The following is a 27,819-nucleotide window of genomic DNA, read 5'->3' as shown; positions in this document are numbered from 1 at the left end:
CTGGCACAGAGCAAACTTGCAACAATACTGATTCTTGGCACATTGCTGCCTGATGCCATTGCTATGCAATGTAATGATTCATGAGGTGGCAGAACTGCAGAACTTCTTGTTAAGTTGCGGGGAAACATATCAGACGACACAGTGATTCTTCAAACAGCTCTTGTTTATTCAGAGGCCAGAACAGAACTGAACTGAAGGGCTCAGTCAGCCTGCTTATATAGAGCTCCAGTACAATGTAACTGTAACAATTTTCTAAAACTATCCAATCACTGAACGTCACTTTCGATCCTTTATTTGCATAACTATCTACAGTATCCCCCTGCTGGCCCAGGGTGAGAACTTCAGTACATAACACTTCTGGCATTGTTCTCCTGGGCAGAATTGGAGGAGGAAGGGCAAGGAAGGGTGCCAGTAAGGTTGGTGCTGTAGAGACATACTAATGGGAGCACTGGATTGGCTCCACTGGTGAGCCTGCACAGGTTTGACCTCACCATCACCTTGCCTTGTCCTGCCCTGCACCAACCCTGTCCAAGTCCATCGCACCACCTGGGTCACTACTGTATAAAAGTGTACCTTTGGAGGGCACGTTGACCCAATTTCTCCATGTCATAATGAATGTGTCTGGCACATTTTTGGAAAGAGGTTGCTTTCCTACTATTCCTCTGAATATCCTTCAAATGAATTCATTGCCAGCCATTGCTGCCCTTGATTTCCCTACCCTTGGAAGCATAGACAAAGAGGTACAAAGGTCAAGAGTGAACTAGAATGTACAAAGGGCAGGAACAGAGTGAGCCACTGTGAGTTTGCAATGGTTGGAAGCCTGTTGTCCTCCTGGTCAGAAGGCTCTATTATTCTCCTTCTGCTATGTTTCAACGCAGCTCAAATAAGTGTCTTTTGTATTTTGGGAGCAGATACATGTAGGTATGTGTATTTTGAGAGAAAGTATGTTCTAATGTGTGTTGTCACAGGTATCTTTTGAGAGAAAATATATAGTGAGGTGCATTTAAATATATATTTAAAAGTGATTTTTTAAAAAAATGTAGTTTGTATTTTTTTTTTTTTAAAAAAGGGCAGAATAATGTGGAAACAGGACAAAATAAAGATATGCAAAAGTATAATTGACTGGAAAAACACCCACCTGTAGTGGTTAGTATAATATAGTATTTGCACCAGGTTTAGTATTATTTTGGCATATTAATTAATCATTCAGATAGCTGCTTATCTGTCTAGGTAGGTAGGTAGTGTGTAAGCTATAAGCTAAGAGCTGCAATAAACTGGGCAACAATAAATGATTCAGTAAAACTGGCTGTCAGAGAAGGACAGCTTAAAGTGTTTTCAGAGATCAAAACAATCAGACTGCAATCCTATGCCCATTTATTTGGGAGTAAGCCACATTAAATTTAATGGGATTTACTTCTGAGCAGACCTGGGTAGGATTGCCCTGTAATTCATGATTGCACAGACAGAGTTTATTCTAATGTGAAACGGGACGCAAGCTGTGCAGTGGGGCATAGGGAATGTAATGATGTTTTGTCTAACTTATGCCTGATTGTGTGTTATGCTTTATTATATAGTGTCCTGCTCTGGGGTTATTTTATGGGGGGGCGTGCGCGCGCGTGCATGCATGTGTGCTAGGAAAGGACAAATTTGTCCATTTTGGTTTTTCTCTGTTTCTCAATTCCTAAATGTTCAGTTCGTCCAATTTCCACATGAGCTGGTGATTTATTTATTTTTTAAAAATGAACAGACAGCACTGCCCCCAATATACACATTTGAGCAATTTCCCATAATACAGTATTGCACATTATTTCCAATAATATAGTGTATATGCTTGTGTGTGGGCATTTTATCCCAATAAAGGCATTTTAAGGTTATAGAACTGCATCACAACGATTGGAGAAGTATGGATTTCAAAGGATAGCTGTGTTTCTGCTTACGTGTTGTTCCAAAAAAATGTGAATTAGTTGGGTTTGCATGGAAATGAGAACTTAACCCATGTCTCCCCCATCCCTGCTTCTTTACAAGGGACCCTTATATCATGATGTTATCAATGAATGAATGTTTTCTTAGGTTCCCCCCTCTGCTCTGTTCCATAGAAGGTAAGCAGCTTAATTTGAAAATAATTCAGTATAGCACTGTATCTCCGGGACTTAATGACAAGCGTGAAATTGTTTTATCTTTTGTGTTGTTGGTGCTCTGTAGTGATAGACCTGAGTGTACAGACCATCTGCTGCTGAGGTAGCTCTTGGGATAGTTGTCAAATTGATTGCTCTCAAAAGCAACTGAGACATAAGCAAAAAAAAGTGCAACTCTAATTACTTTTTTTTTTTGCGCAGGATCTTGTTCAATTCTAGGAAGTGATAATTTAGAAATGAATAGCCTTGGTGGACAATTTGGAATTCATAATTAACAAATTACTCTATTAGCACTCTTTTTTTTTTCCTAGGTGAGTGAGATTCTTCTCCCATGGGCCCTTTGTTCCATATGCCCAATGTTCCTCTAGCTACATACATAACAAATTGATGTGTTCATTTGATTCCGTAAATAAAGCACCTGGGTATATGATTCGGCAAAAGGGGGGAAAAATACCTTTCCATCACCTTCTCTTTATCAGCCAAGCAAAATTTTTTTTTAAAAAAAAAATCACTATATTACATTATTACTTTCTGTTAATAGCTTTTGCTCAACTTCATTTCTGCTCAACTTAAATATTTGGCATTGAGCTTTCATTTCCTCAAACAAGAGAGTCAACAATAGAATCATTAGAATTGGTAACAAAACATAATTAAAATGTTTCCTTCTCAATTCTTCTCCATGCTGTAGCTATACGGAAAGAGGATCTGTGCAATGCTTCGTATTTTTCCTAGAGAATTCATTAGCTGTAAGATTTGGGTAATTGATTAGTAAGTTCCACACTTTTCTGCCTTTGTCGTTATACTAGATCTCGGAGTCATTCGATGAAATTGATTGGCATTAGGTTCAGTACAGACCAAAGAAAATTCTTCCCCCCAGAAGGCATAATTAACTTATGGAATCTGTTGCTTCAAGATTTGGTGATGGCCTGCTAGCTTAAGATAGCATTAAAATGAAAGAGGAGGAGGATTTTTAAAAAAATAATGTTGGGGATGAGGGAGAAACAAAAGCCTAATAATAATAATAATAATAATAATAATAATGTATTATTTATTATTTATACCCCGCCCATCTGGCTGGGTTTCCCCAGCCATTCTGGGTGGCTTCCAGCAAAACATAAAAATACATTAAAACATCAGTCATTAAAAACTTTTCTAAACAGGGCTGCTTTCAGATGTCTTCTAAACATCAGATAGTTGTTTATTTCCTTGACATCTGGTGGGAGGGCGTTCCACAGGGTGGGCGCCACTACTGAGAAGGCCCTCTGCCTGGTTCCCTGTAACATCACTTCTCGCAGTGAGGGAACTGTCAGAAGGCCCTCAGAGCTGGACCTCAGTGTCCGGGTTGAATGATGGGGGTAGAGACGCTCCTTCAGGTATACTGGGCCAACTGAGTGGAGGGTGAGAAATTCTCCAAAATTCTATAAAAGGGAAGAAACATTCACTATACAAGGTTTCAGTGGGATTTTCTATTTCCCCCCTTGGTTTTAAACTTTAAAAAAATCTCACAATGCCCTGCTTCCTGTTGGTAGGGTTGCCGTATTTCAAAAAGTAAAATTCCTGACACCTGCAAAGTTGTTGAGCTTTTAGGAAACCACCAAAATAGTGAGCTAATTCCACTGCTTTTTCCATCGCAGTTTTCCCTGACATTTTGCCGATTTGGCAAAATTTCCCCCTGACGCCATTTTTACACCCAAGAAACAGGACATGTCAAAAATTTTCCTGATGTATGGCAAGCCTACCAGTTGACTGCACTTCCTGGAGCACCATGGGAGTGACATCATGTTGCATCACATGGCTCCAAAGACATTCTAGTGAACCTCCATCAGGACATGGCATCAGCCTTTGTCTGCTTCTTCCCACCAGCTATGTGTTCCCAGAATGCCTTGGGAATAGCACAATGTAAGATGATGTGATGTGGAATCACTCCCAAGCCATTCCAGGTGGAAAGCTCTACAGAAAAAGCAGCTCCACTAAGCATAGAAAAGGGTTTTAGATTTCCAGGAAACTGTGTGTGAGAGAGTTTTGACCATGGATTTGGCAAATTGGTTGATGGTAAGTCTATCATTGATCTTGGTCATTGATAGTTTGATAGTTCTACGTACAGAAGTATATTATTATTATTATTATTATTATTATTATTATTATTATTATTCCCCACCTTTTCCCCTGATGGGTTTCAAGGCAGCTTATGGACAAAAACTACATTTCTGAAAGCAAGAAATGAAATAAGACTAATAGCTCCAATCTTGTTTGTGAGCTTCTTAGAAGCATCTGACTGGGGAAGCAAAGCTAGAAAGACTTAGTCTCATCTTGTCATCAGCTGTTCTTATAGTTCTTTCCAAGAGGCTTTAAAATCCAGGGAGCCAAAGTTCTGAAAAGAAATAAACTTGCTGCTCTTCTTGATGAAGCACCTATTGCAAGTTAAAAGTCTGCATGCTTCCATGCAGATAATAGCCTAGTCCAATAAAACTATATAGACTTATCTAATGCCCTGGGCACCCAGATTGTGACAAGCTACTTTTGCTACCAAATCATAAGCAGGAATTTGTGCTGCTGCAGATAAAGAGGTATTAGAAGCATGAGAAGAGAATCACATTCATTCCTTTACAGTCCACCTCTCCTCTTCAATGGGAAACTAGGGTAGCTCACAACAAATTATTATTATTATTATTATTATTATTATTATTATTATTATTATTATTGTACATTTTTAAACAGGACTGTGACATATTACAGAAAGCAGTTAAAATCAGCAATATAAAACTACCATAATTTTGGATGGTGATGTGGCACAGCAGCCAAGAGCTGTGATCCAAGAAGTTCTAGGTTCAAATCTCATCTCAGGCACAAATTCCCTGGGCAGCCTTGGAAATCTTCTGTCACTGCATCTCAGCTATTTTTAGGGAAAATAAACACTTCCCTGTATTACAGGTTGATTGAAAGATAGACTTGAAAAACTCAAATGAGTTGGAGGGCTGATGCCAGAGGGCAAAACTTGTCAGCAGAAAAGCCATCAGATTTCTTTTCATTTCTTTTTAAAGAACACAGGGACCTGCCTTATGCCAAGGAAAACCAATTGTCCACCAGTGTACTGTCTACCTCCTGCCAACCTAGCAGTTCGAAAGCACGCCAAAGTGCAAGTAGATAAATAGGTACCGCTCCAGCGGGAAGGTAAACGGCATTTCCGTGCACTGCTCTGGTTCGCCAGAAGCAGCTTAGTCATGCTGGCCACATGACCCGGAAGCTGTACGCCGGCTCCCTCGGCCAATAAAGCGAGATGAGCGCTGCAACCCCAGAGTTGGTCACGACTGGACCTAATGGTCAGGGGTCCCTTTACCTATACTGTCTACACTGACTGACAGCAGCTCTCCAGGGTCTCAGGTAGGGGTTTCCCCAGCAATGCCTAGGGATGCAAGGAATTCAACCTGGAACTTCCTGTATGCAAAGCCACTTAGCATATCAAGGAGTATGATGGAGTGCCATGTGCCTTATTAGGGACTTCAAATGCCTGTCCCCATCCTTATGAATTATGGAGATGATACATGAGCTATAGGAAATCAGTGGTATTCAGTGTTGCCTAGGAATGCATATGATTCACAGACAAGTTTCTTATCTAGGAATCTTTCGGGGGCAGATCTGCTTAGCTCCTGCAGCAGACCTATTTGTTGGCTCTCCTGATCATGATCTGGACTTCATAGAGTCATTCTGATTTCTCTCCCCATTCATCCATGCACAGCTCACACCCAACTTGTCATTTTCTGGGACTAGCATTGTGGCAACAGTCTCCACCAACCAAATCAGGGTAGCGGAAGAGAGTGACTACCTGCAAGTTAACAGTAGTGGATTCTTCCCACTCAACAGACCTGCTTTTTCCTTACCTTTTCTTAAGGTGAGAGAACAATGAATAATGCAAGCATATTCATTCCTACCACATAAGCTGTGAATACAATAATATTCCTAGCACATAAAAGGTGATAGGTTAAATTGAATTACAGCCTAGTTTGGAGGAAAGGGGAGGGGAGAGAACAACAAAAACCTTACCAGGATTGAATTTGGCATATAAAGTTTCAATATATAAAATTCCGAGCACTCTGCCTACCTGTGTGTATTTAATATCAGCAGACAATTTCATAGGAAGAAGGGCAAATTTTTGACTGAATGAAACAGCTGAACTGAACCGGACTATGTAACCATGTCTGCACTGACAGCAGCAGCTGTCCAGGGATTCCAGGGTAGATCTTTCCAGTGCAGCTACCTGAGATCCTTTCCTGTGATCCTCAACATACAAAGCATGTGCCCTGCCACTTATCTACCATCCTCCATTGCAACTGCAGAGGAGCAAGCATCAATAGCAGCTGTTCCAAGTCCCAATTGCTGCTTGTTCATGAGCTCACCCACTTTGGGTGAGTGAGTAGGCAGTGATGGCAAATAATGGAAATGCTTTTTCCAGTCATTATCACTTTCACACGTGCACACTCATATGTCCATTCCATCTTGTTTCCACTTCAATTTTTAAAAAAATAATAATACATGAAAGTGTGCATTTAAATATGGAATTAAGAACACGTTTTTTTCCTAAGTACGCTTTTCTATGATGGATTTCATCTAAGAATACATATTTCCAAATGTATTTTATCTCATATTAACATTCTGAAATGTCTCTCTGCGTGTCTCTGTGTGTATACACGTGTGTGTGTGTGTGTGTGGCACATATGCACACACATATACAGTGGTACCTCGGGTTAAGAACTGAATTCATTCTGGAGGTCTGTTCTTAACCTGAAACTGTTCTTAACCTGAGGTACCACTTTAGCTAATGGGACCTCCTGCTGCCCCCACGCCACCGCCACGTGATTTCTGTTCTCATCCTGAAGCAAAGTTCTTAAACCGAGGTACTATTTCTGGGTTAGTGGAGTCTGTAACCTGAAGTGTCTGTAACCCAAGGTCCCACTGTATGTTTAGCTGAGAACTGTGACACAACATTTGGAGAGATGTGAAAGCCAATGAATTTCATTAGTTTAAGAGGCTCAGGGGCTCAGTTCCATTTGTATGGGAATGCACAAAATTCCTCAGGCACACTTAAACTCAGCTCTCTTCTGACTGTAGTCTTGTCTTGACAGCAGATGATGTTAGCAGCTGCCTTTGTGCCTGCTCAGGAAAAAAATTGGCAGTAGCAACATGTGACAAACACTACAGTTGGTCCCCTGTATGGCACAGAGAAGGGGAAAGAGTTCTGCCATTTTTGGAATGGGCTTTAAAGAGATGGGCTCATTCAATTAACAATGCTTATTGTCTAGATGGTTGGTTTATTTATTTATTGCAGCAGTGGGGTGTGTGTGTGTGTCTGAACACTGGGCTAGCTTAAATCCACATCTGTAAGCATGTGCCAAACCAGAGATATGTGAAACCCTCCTGAAAAGTCTTTGCTAGCTTTAATCAAATTGCTTCTGGGCTTTCCCCAAAACTCTTCCACCCCCCACCCCACTTTTGAGGAGTAACCTCTGAATCTGTTCTGAATTTTGATCTAGGTAAAACCCATGGGCAGCTAGAAATGCGGCTGGGTGCGAGCATGCGCACACATGCAATTTTGCTCAGTAAGCTTTCTTGGAAATACTTCTGGGCACACTTTACCTTTCCTCCCTAAATGTTGCTTTGGATGAAATTTCACTGGCAATTTGACTCCAAATCATACAGGAGGAACTTCCTATCAGAGATATGCCATATGTAAAGAACCCATCTCAACTCATTTGCTTGGCACCCAAGCATAGCTGGCAGGCACCATGCCATTGCAACAGATGGGGACGAGCACAGGCATCCAGGAGATCATGTCTAAGCATCGTGTATGTTTGTATGAGGGCAGGATTTCAAGCCAGGAGAGCTGGAACAGCACTTTGTTCTGAGCCCTTGTATCTAATTTAAGAGGCTGTGTGATTCCTTTTAAAAATTCATGGTTGCATGAAGGGAAGTGGAGGTTTCTTCCGTCCCCGCTGATAGAATCCAAGCTGCGACCATGAATGTATTAAAATAAAATGTGCACTTGATTCTCATATCTTACCCATGTAATAACCCCATTATTGTTAATAATATGTAATGCTTCATTTCCTGTAGGAGGAGAACCTATGGTTCTCTGACACTTTTTTGTTCTCCATGTAGAAAGTCTGAAATGAAGGCATTAGCAGAAAAAAAACATCTTTGTCTACCGTCTAAAATGGCAAACCTAGCCATGTCTATTCATAAGTAAGTCCCAGTGTATTTAATGAGGCTGGGTCAGTACGTCTGGCTGTTAACCAGAAGGTTGGTGGTTCAAGCCCACCAAGCGATGGCTTGAACCTGCATTGCAGAGGGTTGGACAAGATGACCCTCAGGATCACTTCAATTCTATGTTTCTAGGTTTGGATTGCAGCCTAAGAGTGCATTTGGAGCAGGGGAATATATAGTAAATATGAGGAACAAGACCATAGCTCAGTAGTACAGCATCTACTCTGAATGCAGAAGGATCCAGTTTCAATATCTGGCATCTCCAGGTACGGCTGAGATAGTGCCCTGTCTGAAACCCTGTACAGCCACTGCCGGTGTCAGGCTTCAGGGAATCTGATCCTCGCCCCACCCCCAAGGCAGGTTGCTCTTACCAAGTCGTTCATTCAATATTCACAGAGAGAGGCTTAGAAATGCTGCCTCTAGGAGTAATGGTGTTGCTCCAAGTGCTCTTTACTCTCCTATTTTCATGGCTCGCCAGGTTCTGGGAGAAGGGGGTGGAAATCTGGAATGCTTTCTAATGAGAACATGTCAGCCAGCTGCTCCGGCTCTGCTCCCCCCCCCTTCTTCCATTACCTCTCAGTTTTGCCCTTCTTCTAGCTCCGAGTTGTGACCTTCTGCAAACCACTGTTGTAAATCTATACTGTCTTCCTCTTCTCTGGAAGGTTCAGGAGGAGGAGGTGGAGGAGGGCGAGGCAGTCTCTGTTAGAATTCCTGCTCCATGATTGCAGTCATGGGATTGTTGTCTTTCACATGACGGTATATGTTTTGACTCCACAGAGTGGGAAGTGATGGAGGCAGGATGTTTGTGTTACTGTGTTCCGTGAAGTGGGACTATTGTCCCTTGTTCTTTTTCTCTTTGCTGTCTGATGCTAGAGAGAGAGGGAGCCATGTTGCAGTGCTCCGTGTGTGTTTATATGTAAATAAAGTAGATTAGCCAAAATGCTAATTTGCTGAGGTCTGTTACACGACTGCGCAAACTCTGCAGATCCCTAAGTGTGCCGGTGTCAGTTGGCATCAGTCACTGTGATGTTCGGGCAGAAAAAAAGCTTTTGAAGCTCCCGAACGAAAGACCAGGAGGGAGAGAACATGCCAGTCAGGCATGTGTCTCTGCCAGGGTCCTCCTCAAGTGTAGGCTGAACTCCTGACAGTCTCCACCAATCCTCCTCAGTCCAGTCCCCCTCAGTCCAATCAGTGTAGACAGTACTGAGCAAGATAGACCAATGTTCTGACATTAGTAATAGTAGTAGTACCCCACCCATCTGACTGGGTAGCCCCCACCACTCTGGGAGTTTCCTGCATTCCTATGTTGTACTGAGGAAGGACGCTCCCAGACTGTGATTCCATTCCCAAAGGACTGTTTTCTGCTTCTGTAAACCATGCACATATATTTATATTCCCTTGATATATATATTTTTAATGAAGGATTGAAAAAGAAAATTAAAACAAGTATACTGAGATACTGTCCTCTGGTGGGAAACAGTAATGAGAGTGCCTTTTCTGAGAAAAAACAGGACAACGTATGCATTTTCCATATTGCCATAGAGCTAGGGTACCAGAGTCTGTTAGTGAATGGTAGAAAGTAATACACAGTAATATTTAGATAATATTTGGGATATGAAGAGGAAATACAAGCTGCAGAACTGTACCAGACAAAAAAATTATTGAGTTAGCTTAGCAAACCAGCCTGGCTGGGCTACTTAAATGCAGAGCCATTGAGGGAGTCTGGTACTGAGCCATTAAGGGCAAATGGCAATGCAAAAAATAAATAATCTTCCTTTCTCCCCTGTTCCAAGAAGCAGACATAGGCAGGAGATTTGGGAGGTTGTCAAAGTGATGGTGGAGGTCTGTGTGATGGCACAGAAAAATGGGTCATTTGGGGGATCTAAAGGTGTTCAGGGAACAAGAAGGAGGAAACCCATCTGGCACTGGCTGGAAGAGGCTGCACCAAGAGACTGGGTGCCCCGACTGACTGCTGCTTTGGACCCAAGCTTGCTGAAGCTATGAGGGGGCAATGAGAGGTATAATGTTCTGCACCATCTCCATTGAAGACTTTAAGTGTAAATATGTATAAAATAAACCATGTTTCCTAAAGACGCTAACCTCCACTATGCCTCACTTTTCCCAATGGAAACATAACTTGAGGTGAGCGACTGGAACCCCTTGGAATCTTGCTACCGCTTGGCAGAGATTGGGGGTGGCACGCAACCTGCATTGCAATACAATGTCGCCTGCTATCAAGTTTTGTAAAATACCATACAATTACTGGGAAATTTGTTTGTTTGTTTGTTTATGTATGTGGCCAGAAGTTGCCATCCTTCTTTTGGATGTTACATCTTGAAAGACATAAGTCGACTTACAACCCAAGTGCTTTAAAAATGTCACCTTTGATTTTCAGAAATACATTATGAGACTCCCATGAAAAGGAAGGAGAATATCTTCACTAAGGAGTATTTTTAAACCATTATTATTTTATGACCTGCCTTTTGAAGCAAAGGCTAGGGTTGACTTCAAGGTTCCAGCGTAGCGAATAAATAGTAATAATTCTAATACTAATAATTGCAATTGTATTGAATTTATTTTTGATTACGCATTCATTTTAAAGATGTATATGCCTCCTCTTGATTTGCCATCTCATTAAAATACAATGAAATTATAGAACAAGAAACAAGAATCAACAGCAGAATCAAAACAACCAATGTATCCAGCGGTATCCCTTGTGGAAAAACAAAAAGACACGTTGATCCAGCAAAGGCTTCTATCAATGGAACAGGAAGAGAAGGGACTTTTGCTTAGTCTCCCCCACCCTGCAGCCCCCTGAAACTCACAATCTGTTTAAGAAGGGTGGGAAATCCTTCAAAATAGTGTGGGAAATAGCAGAAGATGCTAAGGGGGTGAAGGAGGGAGTAGACTCCCTCCCAGTTCAGCAAATGGAAGCCTCCAGTGGATTAAACAGCCTTTCCTCGGAAGTGAAATCGGTAATGATACACTGGGCAAAAGACTTTGGATATAATATACAGCTTAAAGAATGGGAAAGGTTGTGGAATGAAAGGATAAAATTTACAGCCTGTAATGCTTTGAAAGAGAATATGATGAAAATGCTGTATAGATGGTATATTACATCAATGAAATTAGCTAAAATGTATAAGACAAATAATAAATGTTGGAAATGTAAAGAAAAAGAAGGAACACTTTATCATATGTGGTGGGAATGTAAGAAAATAAAGAACTTCTGGGAAATGATATATAATGAGATGAAAAAGATGTTGAAATATACATTCTTAAAAAAACCAGAAGCATTTTTACTTGGTCTTATAGGCCAAGACATTAATAGGCAAGATGTTAAATTGTTCTTATATGCAACAACAGCAGCAAGAGTACTGTTAGCCCAGAAATGGAAACAAGAAGAAATTCCGATGAAAGAAGAATGGCAGATGAAATTAATGGACTATGCAGAATTGGACATAATGACAGGAAGGATTTGAAACCTGCAGGACCAGTGATTTACAGAAGATTGGAAGAAGTATATGAATTATTTGAAGAGCAACTGTAATCAACAAATTACGCTAGTAGGACTACAAGAAGTTTTGTAAGGAGAAATATACGAAGTGTTACAAAATAGAAAAAGATAGAGATATTGGTTATGAGTTTGAAATGTAATAGGGAAAATAAGAAATGCATACTAAGAGATTAGATTGGAAAATTTTCAGACAGGACTGATGGAATTCAAAAAAACAATTGAATAAGATGTAAAACTATGTTTAATTATTGTTGAAAATGGTATGTTAAAAAACTAATAAAAATTTTTATATATACATAAAAATAAACAGCCTTTCATTGGTGGGAAAGCACTAGTAGACACAAAGCCCTCTGCACAGCTACATGTGAGCAATGCCTACTGATATCAATAGGAATGACCTTAAAGTATCTAGATGGAATTGTGTTGTCAGCTGCAAGCACCAATTCCATTGCTATTTAAATGCTTCCGGTAATCTTGCTCTATCTTTGTCTGATTAGATCACTCAAGGTCTGGTTTTACAAAGATAGCCATGGGCTTGCAATAGCCTTGGGGGTGGTGGGGAACTCTTTAGACTGTGGCTCTCAATGCAGTGTGTGTGGGGGGGTGGCCTTTGCTTCTTTGCTCTGGCTCTATAAAACAGAAGCAATTGTCCTGTTTTGTCTTTTTTCCCCCTCACAGAGCTGCTTTATAGATAACTGCATTAAAGATTGTGAAGTGCTTGGATTCTCCAGTAAAGAGGCCCGATAAGTGCCTGGAGTAGATAACTCAATTGCTAAGGCTGGAGTGGTGGGGAATGAGGTTTACAATGAAGAGAGGAGGACAAAAGCTTGGAATGTGTTTGCTGTTCTTCAGAATCACAGTAAGAGTTTAAGAATAGCAGCTGTTAATTCTAAACAGCATTGCGATAAAGCCCTTCCTTGTCGTTCACTGCTTGGTTAATTCAACTCAAAGGGACATGTCCCGTTCCTGAAAGAAAAAACAACCCAGTTGTTTCTAATTTTAGCCCTGCACAGAGGAAGTGTTTTCAATCAGAGGTTGTGCACATTCAGTAAGTATGTGAACACTTTCCTGAAGTACTGCTGAGGTTGCAGCCAAAGCATTGGCTAGTTTAGTCCAATTCACAATAGGTGAAAATCACCCCATCTGCTTCCACCTTTTCTTCACCAGCATCACTTTCTTAAATTACCAGGTCACAATGACACACTGACAACAAAAGATTCAGGCAGAGCCTTGCTTCTGTGCAATTGTTAAAGGCACCCAAGTTCTCCGGAAGAGTCTAAATTTTGGAGGGGACTTCCAGGGAGGAAATAGCAGACTAGACATCGACTGCTGGCACTCCTGCCAGCAGCAGAGATAATTATTCAGTGATAAGAGGTTATCAAGATATAAATCTTGATGGCCAAACTCCCTTTTGAATTAAGGGAGGGTGAAGAGTAAAGCCTCAAATGCTCAGAAGAAGGCACTCATCATTATGCTGGACACACAGAAACCTTTGAGGGTAAAGAATTGTCTAGAGCAGGGTTTCCCAAACTTCAGTCTCCATCTGTTTTTGGACTACAATTCCCATCACCCCTGACCACTGGTCTACTAGCTAGGAATGGTGGAAGTTGTAGCCCAAAAACAGATGAGGACCCAAGTTTAGGAAACCCTCGTCTAGAGCAAGAAAAAATCATCAGCCCACACATTGCATAAAAGGTAAAGGGAAAGGGACCCCTGACCATTAGGTCCAGTCGTGGCCGACTCTGGGGTTGTGGCATTCATCTCACTTTATTGGCCGAGCGAGCCGGCGTACAGCTTCCAGGTCATGAGGCCAGCATGACTAAGCCGCTTCTGGTGAACCAGAGCAGCGCACGGAAAAGCCGTTTACCTTCCCGCTGGAGCAGTACCTATTTATCTACTTACACTTTGACATGCTTTCGAACTGCTAGGTTGGCAGGAGCAGGGACTGAGCAACGGGAGCTCAACCCGTTGTGGTTTTATATATGCTATAAACTTGCAACTATATTCCTTTTATCTATTATCTTCATTTATTCATTTTTCCTCCTGTTTCCACCCCAACAAGCTCAGAGTGGCATGCAAGTTCACTACCACCCTCCTTTTATCCTCTGTATAGACCCATGCGTTGAGTTTGATTGAAAGTTAACAACTTGCCCATGCTCACTCAGTGAGCTTCATAGATGAGTGAGGATTAGATCTCCCTAATCCTAGCTCATAACACTCATTATTAGTTTGCATTATCCCCCTGTCCTTCATGGTGCTGTTTTCCTCCTTCTTTTCCTCCCATGGCCCTGGGCATCATATGTTCTCATGGGTGTTTAATGCTGTCAGCTATGGTTGTGACTCATATGATGACATCAAAAAGCCACCTTTGATACAATGGCATAGGACTGTGCCTATTGGTCCATTTAGCTCACTACCATCAGTGCTGCCTGGCAGTGGCTTCTCAGGATTTCAGACAGGGAGATTTTCCATGCAAAGCATGTGCTCTCTGCTGAGCTTTGTCCCTTCCCCAATGTTTACATGGCATCTGGATGCTTGTAGAGAAAACACATAGGTCATCATAGCCAACAGCAGTGTGGGTCAAGTAAGGCGTGCCAGAAGAAAAGCTGAGGTCTGGGGGGGGGGGATGAGACTGCATAGCACTGAAACAACATGAAATCTTGGCAAGCGTAGTACTTTTTGGGTAATACGTTGGGTTGCAAAGGATGTGCTGCTGGAGAGAATTGCAAAATTAGAATGCTTGGCACAGCTCTGTACATTCTTGTTCACTTGAATTAATGTTTTAATAAGGTGAAGTTCAGTGGTAGAGCATATCCTTTGGAAGGCAGGAGGCTGTCTTATTCTGAGTCAAACCAGAAGTTCATCTAGTTCACTAACCTGACCAGCAGTGGCTTCCCAGAGTTTCAGGCAGAGTTCCTAGTCCCCCATGGAGATGCTAGGGGTTGACCCTTGGACCTTCCACCCTGATCTAAAACCTTCTATAAGCAGAAGGTCCCAGGTATCCCTGACACACTCTCTCTCTCTCTCTCTCTCTGTGTGTGTGTGTGTAAAACTATAGTACCTTTCCCCAACACAGTGCCTTCCAGATGTTCTGGACCACAACACCCATCACTGCTGATCATTGGCCATGCTGAGGAGTTGTGGTACAGAACATCTGGAAGGAACCAAATTGGGTAAGCCTTCCCTAGACAGTTGACGCCAACTAGTGCATGCCGTTCTAAGTGTGATGAGCTCATGATATGGCTCATTGTAAGAAATCCTCCTATGGTTCAAAGTTGGCAGAATTTTTTCTTCTTCCAGATTAAAAAAGAAAGTCAATGGAGAGGATTTATTTTAATGTTGATTGGTATTTGCTTAATGTCATCACGTTTCAATAGAGCATTTCTTCGTATTGCTAGGTAGAATCAACATACGTTCCTCTTATTTACCTCTTGCCGATTCAATCAATAATTAACACTCCTGCTTATCAAAATGGCTCAACGACATGTTTAACTTACAAAACAATGGGTGGCCTGTTATTTTCATTTTCTTCATTCAGAGATCTCTGTTGCATATTAACTGAATGCCCTCCCCACCCGCAGCCATTCCATTACAAGTGTGAAATACCGACAGTGGTAATATGATAGCAAAGTAAATGTCATGGGTTTAAAGGGACTGGGAGGATATATATTTGCCACCTGCAGAAATCATATGTTGATTAAATTTATGAATGTTGCTCTAATATTCCAGATATGCCTATCTAGTAGCATCAGGCAAACATCAGTGTTAGATGCCAAGCTCCTGCAATATTGCCACCAGTTCATTCACTGTACCTTTCCTCCTTTATCAGAGAGGCCAAACACATGCAATAACATGCCACCAAACTGCAGCAGGTAAAACTAGCCTCTGAATATAATTTATTGGCATGTGGATGCAGATTACATGGGCACTTTATTACCTGCTAATTTACCACCTGCTGACTGAAGGATGGTAAAAGTCTAGTATTTGTTTTATAGGAATTCATTATGCCATTAACCTTTCAATCCTCTGGGCCACACGGAAGGGTTTCTCTGGTTAAATCACTCCTGTAATAACCTTCTCCAAATGAAAATAGTGATTCATAGCATTCTCATGGAAAGTGCAAGGCTAAGAAAATGATTTCTGAATGCTCTATATACAAAAGCACATTTTTGCAACAAGAAGTTGGTTGGATTGCAATCCCCAGCAGAACAGCAGGAAGAGTCAAATGTGCTGGGTTGTTTTGTCTCTGTGGCTAACTTTCCTGTTTCATTTAATTTTGTCGGCTTAAGTAACCAGGTCCCTGTTATATATTTATGTCCATATATCTGTATGTATGAATTAAAGGAGAGAAAACTACATTTACTTTCAAGTGGCATACACAATGCAAATGTTACGTGTTTCTGCTGTGTGGTGGAGAAGTCTGTCTGAAGTGCTCTACAAAGCAATTGCCTGTAGTTACGTTGTAAAGTAATACAGCTTGGAATGGCAACATTACTGGTTTCATTCCAGTAGTCTTTCTTGTTTCTCACATTGATCTGAGAAGGAACGCCAGACGGCACACAGATCCTAAATGTTTACACCCTTGTATTTCTCCTCCCACCAGTGCCAGAATATGCTACTGGAATGCCATGTTTTATGTAATGCTGAAGTATTTTTAGCTTTTGGCATCAAACAGATCAAATGACATTCTTGTTTCATTTATTTATATACCATCATTCATCAAAAGTTGAATCCAACAATTTTTTTAAAAAATCGATCCCAATAAGACCAAGAATTTTTTAAAAGGCAGAAAAAGGTTCACAGATGAAGTGCTTTTTTTTCTGCGGAGACACAGGTGTACGCATACCCCTGAACATTTTGTGAATGTAAGTTTGGCCTCATTGAGGGGGAGTATTTCAATATGAGTAGGAAAATGAGAGTACCCCTAAACATTTTTTTAAGGGAAAAAGCACTGCACAGATGTATCACACTTTAAAAGCCAATATGAATGACAATGTTTTCCCCTGATGCCTAAGAGACAGTAAGAATCATATTGCAAAGTCTCATTGGGAAAGACATTCCATAATCTGGGCATTACCACTGACTACTCCCTCTTATGCATCCCAGTGCTCTTCAATGCACCCTAATTTGAACAGAGTTGCTATGCCATGAAGTAACATCATCCCAGTTGGGCCATTCTCAGTGAAGAACCATGCTATGCCGCTGCTTCTTCTGATTGCAGCTCTGCTGCTCTTTGAAGCTAAAGGAAAGACTGATCGGCCATTTGCCACCTCATATTGATTATGGTGGGAATCTTTACCCCCGCCCCTTAAAGTTGTTTGAAATGTCCATTCTTCTGTAGGACACAAATGGAGCCATAGAAATGTGGAGTCATTTTTCAGCCTAGATGATCATACAGTCTAGATGATCATATATGGTCCACTTCATGGACTTATCAGGCAGTCTTCAAATTCCTGTGGTAGAGGCACATGCCCTCTCATCAGTAGGGAGGTATCCACTTGTTCAAATGAACCTATCCTCTCTTTGCACACCTAAATCTGTTCTGGGCTTCCCCCCAGTGCTTCAGAGCAGATTTAGGAAGCTGGAGCACAAAGAGAGAGGAAGGAGGAGAAGTTACATTGCAAATATGGAAATCCCTGCACTCTGAGATCTGCTTAGGTAGCAGATCACCCATAATCTGCTATGTGAACACTCATGGAGACCTGAGCAGATTTGCCCCATGAGAAATAGCAAGCGGTGGTGGTGGGAGGCCATGCCATTCATAATTTGTTGTTGGTTTCTTATTATATTATGTACATGATGGCAGAGGATGGCTGTCTGTTTCTCCACAATGGGGACTGGAGTGCCACTCATCAACATATGAAATGGGCCCTTCATACTATCTGCAATGACATCAATTTCTAAATGTCTCTATTAAGGACAATAGCAGTTGCCCAAGTAGCTGGTTGTTTTCATCCAGAGTTTCACAACAGCATTTCCTGCCTGTTCCAAGCAGACACACTGGGGCAATATGTACCATGTTCAAAACAGTTTGATAGTTGGGCATTTGGATTACTGGTACATCTGTTTAAACCAGAATCCTGGTCCATCAGACATTCTTGTTCCAAATAAAGCCTTGACCCATAGTATAAAGAGCTCTTGAATAAAAGATTGATATAAACGGCACTAATTAGATTTTTGTTCATGTCGCTGAAATCATTAGTGGAGGAATATAAAATATCCCATACATATTTTGCTAACACCACCTCTCAGTTTTTAATGTTTGTTCTGAAATTTGCATGTTTAATGATATGCTGTTTTTCCCCATCACAGTAGTAGTCAGATTATGCAAAAACTTAATTTATTTCAGCCTGTTCCAAGTAATTGTTTTCTACTGCTTTTTATGTTTTCATCTTTTTAAAAAAGAAAAAAGAAAAGTCCATGAACATATAAGAGCATAAACGTATTTCTAACCAAAAGAAAGTAATAAAAAAGGAGAGAGAGAGAGAGAGAGAGAAAGAGAGAGAGAGAGAGAGAGAGAGAGAGAGAGAGAACTATATACCACTGCCATAAATTAAAACTTTTTCATTTTTGTTATTTTAAATATTTTTTTCAGGAGGTCCACAATGCAAAGTTTTTTCACTAATCACCAGTGTTAGTTGGCAGGCATAAAACATTTCAAATGCTGCCATATCTTGCCAGCACAGTCTGAATATTATTAGCATCATTTATATAAAAAATAAAACTTTGCCAAAGCTTTCAGCATTGCCTCTCAATTTGTCTCTGGCTCAATTGTAGTTTATTCATTAGTTTTGCCAGATTCATTAGAAACCATCTTTGTCCATACCTTTAGTGAACAGATCGCATGAGTTTGTACACTCAACCAGGCAGCTGCTATGTATCACTTGTTGCAAGTAGGATAGCAAATCTGCAATTCATGATTTCCAGACATCACTAAACAAAACCACAGGGATCAATGGGAAGCAGCAGAGTAAGTTATTACCTTCATCCTTCCTGCAGAATGCAAATATATTTCCCTCCATCCACCATCATGAAAGGATAGCATCTCTTCCCAGCATTAGGGTGTGTGGAATAGCGATTTCCCCTTAATCCCATATTAGGGAAAGATTTTTTTTTCCACACACTGTTTCTACACTTAAAGCCCAGCATTCACCAGGGACATAACAATCATTGGAAATGCTCTACCATATCGTCTCATCCTTGTAGATGGGAATACGGACTATGAGCCAGGAATATGCAGGTTTGAAAATCAACTCTCACCAATTCACTTCCAATGTAAAATTAACTCAAACCCTTGGAGAAGATTATTGTCAATTGACAGTAAGGCTGCTTCTTCATTTATTTCTCACACTTTCCATCCTCAGATAATGAAGGCTGCCTAACAATAGTATTATAAAAATGCAGAGATTTCTTAACTAGTAAGTCAATAAATCACCTGTCAAAATTAACCTTAAAAATCAGCATAATAATCACTGCCTACGCTTAACGCACAGCAGCAGCAGATGTTTTCAGAAGAAAAGGTGATGAAAGCTCACTGGATTTTAAAAAAAGAATTTGCAGAATCCTGTAATAGAGCCAGGTGGGCAACCTTCAAGAGATGTTCCATATTCTGAGTGGAAAACGTCTTATCTCTTGTGCCATGCATCTGATGAAGGAAGGATCTGAGCAGGATTTTAGTGGTGGATTTTTGTGGTTCACAAGCAAGGAGGTGGTTCTTCTGGTACAAGAGAGTGCAGTTTTCTGGTTGCTAGGGCAGGGACAAGATGCACATGTTGAGGTGTGGCAGTGGGATGTTTACACCAATGCCAGGCTTCAGCCAGCCACTGCTGAACATTAAGAAGCTAGGAGTTGGTGTATTTCAATAGTTTAACTGGTCACATATGGACAGGGAGGTGCATAAATTTTAATTGGGTGGGAAGAATGAGAACATGTAAGCACCCTTAAGCACTTTTGAACATTTTAGGGCTACTCAGTGTGTGGGAATGTGAGCTAGGATATAGAGCAGATGTGGTGAACCATTGGCCCTACAGATGTTGCTGAGCTACACCTTTCATCATCTCAGCTTGCTGGGTCTAATGGGTATTGTAGTTTAGCAAGATCAGGAGAGGCAAAGGTTCACCACACTTGATTTCTAGCATCCTTGAGGATAACCTTGCCCAGAAGGGGTAGAAGGCTTCCGAATTCAAGGTAATGGTGTAGTCCAGCTAATGGAGTTAGGACTTTTCATGCTCTTTGACCCAGGCAGGGTTTTGGCTTCCCTAAGTTACCAAATTTTTCGCTCTATAAGACGCACCAGACCCTAAGATGCACCTAGTTTTTGGAGGAGGAAAACAAGAAAAAAATATTCTGGATCTCAGAAGCCAGAACAGCAAGAGGGATCGCTGCACAGCAAAAGCAGTGATCTGATCCCTCTTGCTGTTCTGGCTTCTGGGATAGCAGTGCAGCATGCATTCACTCCATAAGACGCACACACATTTCCCCTTACTTTTTAGGAGGGAAAAAGTGAGTCTTATAGAGCAAAAAAATACGGTAGTTAACCAAGACCAACTACCTGTGTTCTTTATTCACCCTCCTCAAGATGATATTTGCAGTAATAACTGAGGCCCTAGTTCAACCCATCCTGTCTCTTGACTCTTCATTCTTGGTCTGTTTGCAGAACAACCGGCAGGCACCAGGAGCAAATGAAAAGAGGAAGTTCTTGAAGATTAGCTACTAAAATCCTTGTTTCACAGAACGAAAGTGGGGGGGGGGGATTCACTGAGGCATTAAAACAGACAAGTGCATTAACAATTTTAAAATAAGCTTTTTATTACTTAATATATTTTCACCCTAAATTCTAAGTATAGCGGAAAAGCAGAGAACACAGCAGCGCAGCATTAATTTTTCAAGCCCTAATGTGCTAGACAGGGAATAAGTTATTACATCTGTTGCCCTCTGGGAGGAAAGAATGAAAAGCACAAAAATGATTCTCCCCCGTTAGGACTGAATCACTGAATAACAGCTGATTTATGCAGGAGAGACACAAAAGGAAAGCTTACAGCAGCTTTTGTGTCATCATTAGGAGCAAACACTGCACTCTACAACCAGTGCAGCAAGATTAGGAGACATGGTGGGGCTTATTTGTTCTCCTCAAGGGGGCCTTTACAATTAGAGGAGAATTTCAAATGAGCATCTCATGCACGCTTGATGATAATCTGTGTGGAAGATACTCCTTTTTCATGTCAGAATTGCAGCCTGTGTACCTCTCCTTGGAACATTCACCGGAGGAGGAGAAAGACAATTGCCTTGGAAGATCCCCAGACAATATGGCGGTTCCAGTTGAGGTGCTTCAGAGAAAGTTCCCACTTTGTGTTATGCTCTTGTGGAGTGAAATGCCAGACTTTTGGATCAGTTCCTGGAGGGAAGGAAAACATCCCATGAAGTTCTTCCTTTTTATGAAATGCGGAAGCATCTGCTGGTTTCTTGAGCAAATTTGGTAGGCAGGAAATGGAAGCCAGGAGTGCCTTTTCATAAAGATCACCTCCTTCCATATCTAAAGTCATTGCCAAGTACATCTTGATAGAGACCTAGAATAATGAGCCAGTAAGCTGAAAAAGCTACCCATTTGTGAAGGGAAAGGAACATTTGGACATCACAGAGAGAGAAGGGAAATCAGTGTTTTCTTCTTGCCATTTAATAGGCACAGCACACACACACACGGAAATTTCACCTCCATGGCTGTCCTTCCCCCTCCTGCCATGCAGGAAGGGCAGGGAATGTGGTCTAGGGTCTGTCAGGGGTGGATTGGGGGAGGTATTGGATCCGTTATCTTGGAATGCCCTTCAAATGAGGATGTGTCCTGATACTGTACTTAGGTCTCATTCACTTGTACCATGCCTAGAAAGCATGGGTCTGAGTGATTTCCCACATGCCCCACTCTTTTCCAATTTGTTTGCAATAGATCGGAACAAATGTCAATCTCGGGGGAACCCCAATGGCCATTTGTTCTGATTGAGCGCTAAAAAGTAGTTTTCCATGGGGGAAAGCAATGGGAGAAGAGGAAGCCCATAGTTTCTCTCCCATTGGGATCACAGGATCTTATACTGAATCAGATCAATGTTCCATCTATCTCAGAATTTTCTACTTTGAATGACAGCAGCTCAGAAGGGTTTCAGGCAACACTCTTTCCTGAATATGCCTTGAACCCAGAACTTTGAGAGCTTCTGCATGCAAAACTGCTACTTGACCACTGAGCCAAGGCCCCTCCCTAATTAATGAGATCATTGGGAGGGGAAATTGGGTTTTTTTGTTGTTGTTTAAAGCTAACAGAGGAACCATTTCAAAAAGGCAGAGTGTATCGATCACCACCACCTTCTGCCTTGCTTGTGCGCGGCCGGTAGATTTGGATTAGGCTGATTTTTCACCTTCATTCTCCACCCCTGCCTTGTTATTGCTTAGCCAGTTTACAATAGCTCAGTCAGTAGGTTTGGGCCTTATGTTGGGCGAAATATTTCTGCATTGCAGGGTGTTGAACTAGATGATCCTCATAGCCCCTTCCAACTCTACAAGTCTATGATTCTATGAATTCTACACCAGCTTACCTGGGAGTTAGTCTCATTGAATTCAATAGGACTTACTTCTAAGTAGACACTACAGGATTGCATTTTAATAGATCATTTTTAAGGTCCAATTTCTCCCTTTGGGTTTCAGGCTATTACTTATTATTAGCCCCAAACCAACTACTCTAGGGAATTTAAATTGTTCAGTATTCTTTTTTCATTGTTACCCACAGAAGGGATGGAAGATAAACTGTTCCAAGGGTTAATATATCAGAGTAGTGTATTGGCTGTGTGCCTGCCCCTTTAAGGAGAGACACTCAGGCCTGATAGCCATTTGGATTTGAGGTTTGGAAATTCTGTCAACACCCACACTTGATGAACAAACATGGTCTCTTGGCTGCCTGCAGTTCCAACCATCTGTTTGAATGACAGAATTCCTGCCTGTCTCATAAGTTGGTTGAAGTGTCTCTACCTGGATTGTTGAAGTGCCAAGTAGTATAAGTTCTGCAGCATCAAAGTGAATTGACTCAACAAATACCTCATCTTCTATACAGTGCCTCAGTTTGGTAAGACGGTACTACTGGCACCAAAACATTTGTAAAGAACTACAAAACTTTTAGAAGACATCTGAAGGCAGTCCTGTATCAGGAAATTGTTAATGTTTGATGTTTTATTATGTTTTCATATTTTTCTGGAAGCTGCCCAGAGTGGCTGGGGAAACCCAGCCAGACGGGCCAGTATAAATAATGAAGTTGTTGTTGTTATATTTACCAATATATCAAAATAGCAGAAAGACTGAATGAGAGAAGCACATTACTATGGGGTAGGTGGGTATGTAGTTGTCAAGTGGACACTTTGCTATACAGAGTATTTGATATATCCAAACGAACCAAAAAGAAGCATGTTTGCCATTAACATTCTCCATGTAGAAGATCCTATAACAGCCATTGGCTCTGGGTTGTTCTTACAGCACTTTAAGTAAACAGAGCATTCTTGAGTTGTGCCTTCTCCCCGAACCCTTTATAAGGACCATATTGCAACTGCTGGTAGGATGCAGGAATAAGCTTTAGACTACAGCTTCCATTATCCTCAGCCAGCATGGTGAAGAGTGATAGAAGCTGTAATCCATAGTATCTGGAAGGTAGCATTGCCTACCCCTGGCCTAAACTGACCGTTTTAGAACCAGAGCTTCATAATGTGTCCTCTTCACAAAGGGGATTCCACTTCAAGATCAAGCTGGTAGGTTTAGAGCCTCCTGGGCATGTTTTGAGGTGTTGATAAAAGAACTGTCGGTGCTATAGACATATCGTTTATCAGTGAAATGTGGTATGTTCCATTACCAAGGCTCTGGGAAAAAACTGAATGACTGCTAGATGGTGTCCCAGGATTTGTAATTAAATAAGTGTGGGGATTTTTCTTTTTCTTTTAAAGAATGAAATAAAAGGACAAGCAACACACAAACAATATTGGCTTTCTGCACATGATGAGTCATCAGCTTTGGTCATATATTATTAGACCATATGGTGGTGTGCCAGGATGAAAGTACTTGAGTATCAATTCATAATGAAGCCTCACTTTGCATACTCTCACCATTCATCCAAAGCATCGTGTTCTGCGTTTTCATGTTGTACAAGTTGCAAAGAATGAAACAGCATTCTTTGAAAAACTGTAATACCTGGCGTGATGAATTTAGTGTTGTTCTGAATACTGTTCTCCAGTTCCTTGACATTTGTTTCTTTTTCTGCAAAAGAGGCTTCTATTTTTTTCTACCTCATTCTCAGGGCACTTGAGAATTTCTTGAGAATTTCTATGTGGGTATGAGCGTACCTTGTCATTGTGGGTCGTGTCTGTCTGTTTCCAGTAAACATTTCTCCAGCAATCTGCAGCCTCCCCAGCTGCCTTTGCTTCCTAATCTGAAAAGGTCCCAAGGGAGGAGTTCCTTTAGGATGTCTTCACATGGGTCTTACTTGAAGCACAGGGACCAAGGATGGCTCCAGAGTGCAGACCACTTATGAGATGGTCAACTGAATGAATGGAAGGAATACACACAAACACCCATTGGCTGCTTCAAGAGTAAAGCAAGCACATGAAAACCCCTGCATTACACCCATGAGATTTTCAGCAAAATATTATTTCTTTCAAATGCAATTTCTACTCTCATTAACTTAGGGTTAAAAAAAATGTAGGAGAAATTTTCATCACAGCAATAGATGAATTGCCTCTTCTTCTTATGGTGATTGACAGTGTCTTATAAATAAGGATGGGATTTTCTGAAAATCTTGCTGCTGAGTTTATCCACACAGGGTTTTTTTTTTCTTTCCTAATTCCTGTTTCATTCCTTGATCTTAATGAGAAGATCAAGTCTTTAAGGGTTCCATGAAAAATATGAGCGGCGGTTCTTGCATATCATACACCCTAAGTTTCTTAAAGGAACCAGCTCCTAAGCAGATATATACAGCAATGCCTATAACAATATAAATATATGTATGAATTAATACTTATAAAATTAGGATACAGATATATTTTTAAAATGGATTTAATAATTGTCACTTTTTTCCAGAAAAAGTCCCTGTGCCAGAGTGAGTGCACCCTGTCTCATCTTTAAAAAGTGGGGGGCAGTGGAAGGGAAACTCATTGGGACATCTATGTCACTGTCTGGTTTTGAAGTTGAAGTCAGTTGTTCTAGAGCAGGGCTAGAACTTCAGAACCAGTCACGACTCCTGAGTGCTGTGCCCACTGCCAAATATGCAGCGTTACTAGCCTGAGTAAAGGCCTTTTTCTTACTTACAAATGAGACCCACTCTGTGTGTTTGGGCAAGAGCCAGAACAGCTTAATAGCTCCAATATTGTAGATGAGACCTTCTAAATAGAATCTTACAAAGTCCTTCTATATATATATATATATATATATATATATATATATATATATATTCTCTCTCTCTCTCTCTCTCTCTCTCTCTCTCTCTCTCCCATCTTCCTTTCACCAAACTGTGGTATTGGTTATAGGCTTTCCCCACTAATATGTGTCATGCCATAGGAAATTCCCAGGTGAACATATTACTATATATATTACTATATATATACGCTTTTGTACCTTTAAAAGACTTTTGATGAATTCATTGGCTCAGATCTTTACATGGAGCCTTTTCAGTATGCTCACCATAAGTTGCTCTTTGTTCGTCTGCTTTGAAAAGCTCTTCACCGCTGCGCAGTCCTATCAGATGACAGATAGGACTGAATTCCACTGGAACCGTTCAGACTCTACCATTGTGATGAGATGCTAAGCTCAATAAGCCTATGAGATACTGTTGAAGGGACTGTGTAATTGGGACTTAAGGATGAGATGGCACCAGTTTGCACATGTGCAAGTCAGATGCTCTCTCTCTCTCTCTCTCTCTCTCACACACACACACACACACACTGTGATTATTGTTGTCCTGTTGGTGGGCAAGGGATAAACAAGCAGAGGCCTGGGAAGGGAACCAAGTTTGACCTGATCCTGTTAAAAATCTGTCTGAAATGTATAAGTGGCTTTTGGAGCGGCATACAAAGGATGAACAAGTTAAATCAGTGATGATAGATTGGGCAAGAGATGTAGGACATAACATAATTTTTGAGGATTGGGAAAGATTGTGGAAGAGAGGGATCAAGTTCACTGCATGTACAATGTTAAAGGAAAATAAGATGAAAATGATGTATAGATGGTATTTGACTCCTGTTAAACTAGCAAAGATTTATCATAATTGTGATAACCTATGTTGGAAATGTAAAGAAAAAGACGGAACTTTTTATCACATGTGGTGGACCTGCCCCAAGGTGAAAGACTTATAATGAATTGAAAAAAATGTTGAAATATACATTTATAAAGAAACCTGAGGCCTTTCTTCTTGGAATAGCAGGTTTGGAATTGCCCAAGAAAGATGTTAAATTATTTTTGTATGCCACAACTGCTGCTCGAATCTTACTAGCTAAGAAGTGGTAAAAACACAAGAACTACCAACTGTGGAAGAATGGTAGATGAAGATGATGGACTTTTCGGAGCTAGCCAACCTGACTGGAAAAGTCCACGACCAGAATGAGGAGGAGTATCAGGAAGAATGGATGAAATTTAATGACTACTTGGTTAAATATGTTAAGTTAAATTAATTGGAAAAAGCTTGCAATTACTAGTTAGGCTTAGGATTTAAATAAGTAATGTAATGAATTATTATGTTTAATGCTGAATTGGGAAAAAAGAGTGATGTTAAGTGATTAAGTTAAGATTATAAGAACCTTGATTTGGAAAACCGTTAAAATGATTTGCATTGAAATTCAACTAGGGGGATATGAGGAAGTCACTTAACAATGTTAAGAAGATTAGTTTCAATAAGGTTGTGATTTATGTTTGTCTGTTTATTTGTTGGTGCGTTTCTTAATTCTGTGAAAATCAATAAAAAAAATTGGGGGGGGGGAGTTTGACCTGATCCTAACAACTCCCCCTTATTAATCAGCTCAGCTGCTTTGACCCACATGGCAATCAGGGTTGAAAAGAGGGGAAAGAAATATGAGAGAACTTCTATTGCTAGTACACACTAAGGTTGGTGTTTTTTTAATATATATATATATATATTATTAAGTTTCAGAAAAGACAACAAACATAAGAAAAAAACCAAGAACAAATACACAAAAATACAAAATACATAAGAAAAAAAGAAAAAATAGTTTCAAAAAAGAAAAGAAAAAACACATTTTAAGAAAAAAGAAGAAAAAACACAAAAATCCCTCTTTTTACTTCTCATCTTTGATTCACTTATTTTCTTGACTTCCTCACATCTCCCTTTTTTGTATCCCTGTTGAGAATTAATTCAGCAAATTTATATCCAATTTATTTGTCTAATTATTCATTCAATCTTAATTTTTAACCTCGTTGCTAGAACCCCTTCAGGTTGGTGGGGGTTTTTTTGGGGGGGGGTGTCAAGAAACAGAAAATGTCTCTTCTTAGCAGAATTGCAGAGGAGGAGAAATCAGCCCAAACATTTGTTCAGGCAAGGTGAGGTGACCACCTCAGGGGCACGTTCCACAGTAGCAGCATATCCAATTGTAGTTCTCTCCCCCCCCCCCCCGCCGCTTGTTCCTGATGTAGATCTTCACTTACGCCTTCTTCCCTCGGGGGGAGGCAGGGTGCCATTTTGTGGTTCACCTCAGGTGCCAAAAGCTAGGCCTGCCTTTGTTGCTCATCATGCTTCAGAGAAATGCCCCTTCCCTATTTCATGTGTAGCAAGTAGTAAGTACAGCCCATGTCACTCTTCAGAACTTTCTCAACTCAAAATATGGCTCCTGATATAAGCTAGATGCAAATGAACAATGCAGAGATGTGTTGTGTGAGATGATG

At 40.8% G+C, this 27,819-nt stretch overlaps 1 protein-coding gene and 1 long non-coding RNA gene across 2 annotated transcripts in view; one reads left to right on the top strand and one right to left on the bottom strand.

Annotated features, from left to right (window-relative positions):
- The window catches only part of ZNF804A (zinc finger protein 804A), a 254,590-nt gene extending 235,169 nt beyond the window's left edge, over positions 1-19,421 (top strand). The window contains exon 5 of the mRNA XM_081858908.1: positions 19,410-19,421. The gene's annotated coding sequence lies outside the window, so the exon portion shown is untranslated. The remainder of the gene's footprint in view (positions 1-19,409) is intronic.
- Positions 19,422-20,762: 1,341 nt separating this feature from the next.
- Positions 20,763-27,819, bottom strand: part of LOC309335903 — a 30,629-nt gene continuing 23,572 nt past the window's right edge. The window contains exon 3 of the long non-coding RNA XR_014153793.1: positions 20,763-21,304. This is a non-coding gene — a long non-coding RNA (uncharacterized lncRNA). The remainder of the gene's footprint in view (positions 21,305-27,819) is intronic.

Source organism: Podarcis erhardii, assembly GCF_964252035.2.
Source record: "Podarcis erhardii genome assembly, chromosome: 1".
In the NCBI taxonomy this organism is placed as follows: domain Eukaryota; kingdom Metazoa; phylum Chordata; class Lepidosauria; order Squamata; family Lacertidae; genus Podarcis; species Podarcis erhardii.
This window is presented reverse-complemented; position numbering and strand designations above follow the sequence as displayed.